Source organism: Eriocheir sinensis, chromosome 29 (genome assembly GCF_024679095.1).
Source record: "Eriocheir sinensis breed Jianghai 21 chromosome 29, ASM2467909v1, whole genome shotgun sequence".
Classification (NCBI taxonomy): Eukaryota; Metazoa; Arthropoda; class Malacostraca; order Decapoda; family Varunidae; genus Eriocheir; species Eriocheir sinensis.
In genome coordinates, this window is record NC_066537.1 from 8,652,422 (window position 1) to 8,660,410 (window position 7,989).

Consider the following 7,989-nt stretch of genomic DNA (forward strand, 5'->3'; position numbering starts at 1 on the left):
TGCCTTTCCATGTTCTCGCTTTCCTTCTCCCCTCTATCCCTCTCCTCCCCGCTCTCTCCGCGACGCAACACACATTAGCAGATCAAATAACTAAGCTGGCAATCCTGTAATGAGCCAATCAGCTTCCTGTTGCCTTATTTTTAACTTGTATCGCTTTGTAGGTCCTCTTCCTCTTGATCATGTCTTCTGCTATTTCACACATTTTGTTTATCAATGGCGTCGCAGTATATATCTTTCCTCATCATTCAGCTTACTGCATGCGCCTTCGTGTTGCAACTCTCCCCTTCCCTCCCTCCTCCTCCGTATCCTCGTGATCTCTCTACCCCGGGGCTTCAAACAGACAAAATGTGATAGAGATTGTATTCCGCCACGTCTTCAACAATGGCTGTATTCCCCTTTTGGCAACGCTGGCAGCTCTGAGTAAAGGAAGAGAGGGTTTGCATGCGAAGGCAATGAAGAAATAGTGAAGTTCAGTTGATGGGGTGAAGTACCTATATAGCCTTTGTAATGTCACTTCTATCGCATTTTTTTCCACTGTGGTTTCAGCTCCTGTAGGCCTATTTTGATTTCTTGTTCCTTATCAGATTTCAGTTGTTTTTTATTCTCAATGTTTTCTTTACTGGACAAAACTTTCCCTATATCCCTTGAATTTTCCTCCTTATAAAAGTTGTTTGTGGAGAAAGAGAGAAAGGGAAGAGGAAGAAAGGAATAAAAAAAGGAAAGGAAACAAAAATGGAAAAAAAGTGAGGAAAACGAAGGAAGGAAAAAAGGAGGAAAATAACAAGCAAAAACATTAACAAAAGTCTGACGAAAAAAAAAAAAAAAAAAACGTGGAACTGTACTACTGAATGTGTTTCCTGAATGATAATGAGAAGAAAAAAAGGATGATTAGATAATATAACATTCATGACAATAATCTACGTAGCAAACCAACATATATACGCTGCCTTACTTTTCTTCCTTTTGCTGTCATCATAACTGTCAATGAAGAAATCACGTGTTACATATGCATCGAGTTTGTCTTTTAATGATAACAAAGCTAAGAAAAAATACGATGACAGTAAATAAGATAATCAGACATCAAATTCGCATACAAAATCAAGTCAATCAACAGTGTTTAATTATTATCCTTCCTGTTCTTCCTTTTCTTCTTCCTCTCTTTCCTCATCAGGCTCTCATCATGACGCAGGTGAAAGATAAAGGCGTAACGGAAGAGTTGCCAGAGAGAGAGAGAGAGAGAGAGTCCCCGTGATGTCGACTGAGGTGTTGTTACGTCTGGCAGCGAGGAGGAGGAGGAGGAGGAGAGAGGAAGACTGGGGCGGGGGAGTCAATGGTTGCAGCGTGCGGGCGGGCGGGGAGGAGGAGCATCGATTGTTGGGTGTCACGTTGGGCTCAGGGAGGGCCAGGGAGGGAGGGCGGTCACGTTGGCGGCCTCGGAGCCCTCACTGACTGGCGGTGGGCAGGTGACTGACTCACTGCAGGGATGAATGGCTGTCTGGGTACGTGACTGGGGGATGGCTCGCTTATAGGCTGCCTGGGTATGTTGCTGACTGACTGACTGCAGGGATGAATGGTTGACTGACTGGGCGAGTTGGTTGACTGATTGACTGACTGACTGGAAGGATGAATGGGTGGCTGACTGGCTGGATAGGTGACTGGGTGACTGATTGACTGGGCGGTTGGGCGGTTGACTGATTGACTGGAAGGATGAATGGGCTGACTGTTGGTTGACTGATTGACTGACTGGGCGGGTTATTGGATGGGTGAATGGCTGGATAGATGACTGGGGAACTGAGTAACTGGATGGATGAATGACGTGCTGAATGGCTGGGTAGGTGACTGGGGAACTGAGTAACTGGATGGATGAATGACGTGCTGAATGGCTGGATAGATGACTGGGGAACTGAGTAACTGGATGGATGAATGACGTGCTGAATGGCTGGGTAGGTGACTGGGGAACTGAGTAACTGGATGGATGAATGACGTGCTGAATGGCTGGATAGGTGACTGGGGAACTGAGTAACTGACGATGCTGAATGACGTGCTGAATGGCTGGGTTGACTGAGTAACTGGATGGATGAATGACGTGCTGAATGGCTGGATAGATGACTGGGGAACTGAGTAACTGGATGGATGAATGACGTGCTGAATGGCTGGATAGATGACTGGGGAACTGAGTAACTGGATGGATGAATGACGTGCTGAATGGCTGGGTAGGTGACTGGGGGGGCGCTGACTGACTGGTTACCTGAATGATTGCCTGACTATATAGGTGGTTGTTGGTTTACTGTCTATTGGTAGGTCAAAGGGTGACTGACTGACTGGTTGACTAAGTGACTGACTGATTATCTGGCTGAGTGAATGACTGGCTGGTTGTATGGATAGATGGATGACTGGGAGGATGACAATATAGCTCATTAATTTTTTGACTGACTGACTGAGTGATTAGCTTTCTGAATAACTAACTGACCACCTGACTGGCTGCCTGGCTGGATGAATGGGTGTAGAAGAAAAACAAAAAGGAGAGGAGGAAGAGGAAAAGATTATGATGTAGGAGGAAAAGACAAAGAAGAACACCAAGAAAAAAAAGAAAAACAAAGCCATAGAAAGTAAATTTACGTCAATGACCTTTCACTTGCCTATGAGTCTTGAACGCATGTGCACTACGGAGTAAGAACACATTGGTCTTTTTATCTTTTATCTCATCTCTTTACTTACTCCACTTTTCCAATATTGCATTTCAGCTTATTATGTTTATTAAGTTCATTCTGCTCATTATTGTATTTCAGTTTACTTGCATTTGGTACCTTCAGCAAAACTTCAATTGTACGTACCGATTATTTTTTTTAATTACTCCACGTTTTTTTCATTATTACATCTCAGTTCATTGTTTTAAAATTCATTCTGTGCATTATCGTTTCAGTTCACTTGTAATTAGTATCCATCAGAATAATTTTACCGAATATTACTTTAGTACGTTCATTTCTACCTAGCTATTCCTTTTATTCTGTCATTATAACTGTCAGTGAAGAAATCACGTGTTACATATGTATCGAGTTTGTCTTTTAAACGAATAAATAAATAACCTGGAACTGAACCTTTCCACTTTGACCTATGACCTCCCTGTTTCCTCGTCCATGTGACCTGAGTTCGATTCCCCGTGATTCCCTTCAGCTCCGAGACACATGACCGTGATATATCCGGGTTACTATATTTACCCTCCATTCACGTTCCCTTCACCTCCCCGGGGCTGGATCTATGTCAAAAGGGCGGATGAGGGGGTGGTGAATAATTACTGTACGACATGTTTTCCGGCTCGCCCGCGTCCAGTGTCCAGCTTCCCCCCTTCCTTCCCCTCCCTTTCCTCTTCCCTGACCTCTTCATTTTGCCTGCCCTTGCACTGGATTCGAACCATGGGTCCTTGTATTTTGAGGGTGTTATGCTAGCAACTTTACCACCATGAGAGAGAGAGAGAGAGAGAGAGACCAGCCCGAGAGGGAGGATGAACAGCTGGGTGAGTTGCACGCCGACTGCCCAGGCCGGGATTCGAACCCGGGCCCGCGGAGTAGAAGCTAGGCACGCTGACCATTAGACCACGGAGGCGTAAAAAGTGTGTCAGAAGTGGGATTCGAACCCACGCCCTCAGAGAGGACCAGAATGCCCACGCCCCTTCTATCGGAAGGAAAGATTACCTTGAGTCTGGCGCCTTAGACCACTCGGCCATCCTGACCTTATAGTTTAAAGGCAAAATAACTAATCTTTATTATACAGTTTGAATTTTCTTTTTTCGCTTATTATTTTTTGTCCCCTCTCTCTCTCTCTCTCTCTCTTAAAATAGGAACTGTAATCCTTGAACTGTCAATATCTCTCTCGCTCCCCTTCCATCACACACGCACACACGCACACATCAAGGTTTGTAGGCAATCAGAGAGAGGTAAGTGGATTAATTAACAAAGGTACTCAGTATTCTCAAAATCACGTATACACATCAATTAGTAAACCTTTGTAACTAGAGATCGTGAAAATGTAATAATAGACACTGAAACATACGTGAATGAAGCCTAGAAGTATATACACACCCACTACTACTACTACTACTACTACTACTACTACTACTACTACTACTACCACACACACACACACGCACACGCTTACAACACCCTCATTAGCCTTCCTCAGCCTCTTATGTTCACTTTGCCACAATATATTTACCTGCACGGCTCCCTGGTGTGACGTAAGGCTTGTTAGGGCGCAGGTAATTGTGGGGAAAAGGGATGAGGAGAGAGAGAGAGAGAGAGAGAGAGAGAGAGAGAGAGAGAGAGAGAGAGAGAGTAGGAGGCGAAAACAAAGGAGATGAGGAGTGATTGCGTTAGGTGTGTTGGTGGGTAAAGTAGCGCACGTTTTCCGGTTGATCTGGTTTAGTAATAGAATAAAAAGATGAAAAATAAAACGCTAATATAAGCCAGATTTTGACCTAAATATCGGACTAGATGTTTATAGAAGACACTCAATATAATAAAAAAATATATAATTATAAAAGACTAAGTGAAAGAAAACGCTACTTTGATAGTGATTTGATGATTTAGTTGATGATGATTTAATGATTAGGTTGATGGTTTCATGATTTGGTTGATGAATTGGATTTCACGAACGAATTAGCAATAGGCCTACACTTAAAAGACACTGAAGGATTGACATAACTAGGTCTGGACACTGGAGGATATTGCGACTTAAGAGTGACGATGCCATACACGAGGTTTGAAAATTTCGATAATTTTTCACCCAAATTGCCGAAATTCCTCCTTAAACATTAGAAGAGAGTATCATCAAACACACACACACACACACACACACCTCGACAAATGCCTCTAATCTCTCTGCTTCCATCTCTTTCTCTAAAATCTGAACACTACCCTATTTGCAAGAGCAGCGTCATTGAGGGATTTTATTGTTTCATTTATATGCGCCCTTGAGCTGCCTCCTCTTCTGTATATAAATCAGATTGGCCCCAAATGGTTTAAGAATAGTCCCGGATCCCACACGTTGACCGGCTTCTGTTTATGAGCATGGAGAGAGGAGAGGAGAATGATGGCAGAGGAGGTGAAGAGAACGATATTTGTTTTCTTTGTTCTTAAGAGGAGAGAAAAAGAGAGAAGAGGAGAAGGCAGAAGAGATGAAGAGGCATTCGTTTTCTTTCTTCTGATGAGCAAAGCAGAAGAGAGAACAGGAAGAGAAGACAGAGGAGGTGAAGAGAGCGACATTTGTTTTCTTTCTTCTTATGAGCAAAACAGAGGAGAAGAGAGAACAGGAGGAGAAGACAGAGGAGGTGAAGAGAGCGTCAATTGTTTTCTTTCTTCTTATGAGCAAAGCAGAGAAGAGAGAACAGAAGGAACAGGTGAAGAGAGAGGAAAATCGTTTCTTCTTATGAGCAAAACAGAGGAGAAGAGAGAACAGGAGGAGAAGACAGAGTAGATGGAGAGAGAGCGACATTTGTTTTCTCTCTTCTTATGAGCAAAGCAGAGGAGAAGAGAGAACAGGAGAAGACAGAGGAGGTGAAGAGAGCGTCAATTGTTTTCTTTCTTCTTATGAGCAGAGGAGAAGAGAGAACAGGAGGAGGTGAAGAGAGCGACATTTGTTTTCTTTCTTCTTATGAGTAAAACAGAGGAGAAGAGAGAACAGGAGGAGAAGGCAGAGGAGATGAAGAGGGTAACATTTCTTTTCCATCTTTCTATGAGCACGGCAGGAGAGGAGAAGAGAACAGGAGAGATCAAGGAGATGAAGAAAACGAGAGACAGACGACCCACCAAAACAGAGAGGTGATGGGGAGACTAAAGACGAAACACACACACACACACACACACACACACACACACACACACACACGGACGAAGTTAAATGTTTTGTCACAACTTCACAACTCAGATTTTACCTCATTTATATCATTTTATTTTTATTTCATGTAGCGAAAGTTAGCCTAAGAACATAACCGGAAATTTGTGGTAGAGCATTGGCCTACATCTTATAATCAATTAACTTTAAAAATAACTTGAAAATCATCTAGTGAAAAGCTAAAAGGGCGTATACCTCAACATTTCGCCGCTCCAAGCACACACATTTGACAAGGCTTTCATGGGCGTTGTAGTCGTTTCCATGGGCAGTTTTATGAGCCTGGTGGTAGTTTGACGAAGCTTATGAACTTTCGTAGGAGTTGTGGGCGTTTCCATGGGTAGTTTTATGAGCCTGGTGGTAGTTTGACCCTTCTTCTGCACCATGAACGTGAAGAAGGAGGAGGGAGGGCAGAAGAGGGGGGAAATGAAGGAGGGAGAGGGAAGGAATAGATAAGTGAAAGGGAGAATGAAATAGAGGGGGAGAGAGAAAGGGGAGAAGAGGAGAAAAGGAAGAAGAGAATGGAGGGAGAGAAACAGAGAGAAGTGGAAGAGGGAATGGAACAGAGGGAAAGAGAAGACGAAGAGAAGAAGAAGAGAAAACGGAATAGAAAGATTGAGACGGAACCTGCTCCACCGGTCAAGCACACGGCCAAATGTGCACGGCTCACCTCTGCCTAACGAAAATAAAGTACTGCAGGACATGATGTATACAGCAAAAACAATGAGGGTCGTATCATAAGACATTTCGCCGGCCAAGAACGCATATTTGACAAGGTTTTCGTAAGAGTTGTGGGCATTTCCAGTAGTAGTTTCATGACCCTGGTGGTAGTTTGACCCTTCTTCTGTACCGTGAACCTAAGGAAACACATATTTGGCAAGGCTTTCGTAGGAGTTGTGGGCATTTCCAGTAGTAGTTTCATGACCCTGGTGGTAGTTTGACCCTTCTTCTGTACCGTGAACCTAAGGAAACACATATTTGGCAAGGCTTTCGTAGGAGTTGTGGGCATTTCCAGTAGTAGTTTCATGACCCTGGTGGTAGTTTGACCCTTCTTCTGTACCGTGAACCTGAAGAAACACTCATTAGAACCAGATTGACCCCCTCTTTGACCTTTAGAAATAGCTGATCCGAGAAGAGAGGGAGTCTTATAATACCGACCTGAGAGTCTGTGGAGCTAACGGATTTTTTCCATCTCAAAAAGGATTCTTAATTTCATCTTCTGCTCTGCCCAGGTTGATGGAAATGCTTTAGAACGAATATAATGTAACAATACCCTATTTGCAGGAGCAGTGTCATTGGGGGATTTTATTGTTTCATTTCTATGCGCCCTTGAGCTGCCTCCTCTTCTGTATATAAATAAGAATGGCCCCAAATGGTTTAACTCCTTGTCTGCGGATTTCCTACCAGAAGACCTCCCCAAGCTACGGGAATGGAACAAAAAGTGGCTGCTACAATTCAATGAAGAAAAACTGTAAAGTCCTGCACCTTGCGAGGGGATATCCAGCACACCAATGCCACATAGGAAACACTCCACTCTCCACTACAGAGGCAGATAAGGACCTGGGACTATATGTTACCAAGCTACCAGTGAAAGCCAAATCCGTGCCTATCGCAGTGGACGGGTTAAGAATAGTCCCGGATCTCACATGTTGACTGGCTTCTGTTTATGAGAAATGTGTAATATAACTGGATGATAATATTACTGTAGCAACTGATAATAACGTATGAACGGAAAATCCTTCTAGTCTATGGGCCAGTTTCACAGTTCCCCTTGACAGGTTAGTAAGCTCCCAAACCAATACCAGAGCCTTCGAAATTTCCTTGTATAGTGTCCGGTGTTTATATTTAAGTTCACAAATTTGATAAAACTATACAGGAAAAGTCTTGTGTATTTAGTGTGGCATCGAAGACCTCACCATTTTGGATTGTATGGGATTCTATAGTTTGGTTCGGGCTGTTACGAAGACACTGTGTTGGACTGTGAAATCGGCCGTATGACAGTGAAGAGCACGTCAGCAACAGGTCGTTAAGGGAGGTCGCCGTCCTCACTGCGACAAGACGCGCACTCGTGCTTAAGCCAAGTCCCAAGTGCGTTAGTCAGGT

At 43.6% G+C, this 7,989-nt stretch overlaps 1 protein-coding gene and 1 non-coding gene across 31 annotated transcripts in view; both read right to left on the minus strand.

Annotated features, from left to right (window-relative positions):
* Window positions 1-7,989, minus strand: part of LOC127004981 (period circadian protein-like) — a 141,040-nt gene that overhangs the window by 67,346 nt on the left and 65,705 nt on the right. The window lies entirely within an intron of this gene.
* Window positions 3,614-3,730, minus strand: Trnal-caa (transfer RNA leucine (anticodon CAA)). The gene is made up of 2 exons: window positions 3,693-3,730; window positions 3,614-3,658 (listed from the first exon to the last, which is right to left on the minus strand). It is a non-coding gene; the product is annotated as a tRNA-Leu (tRNA).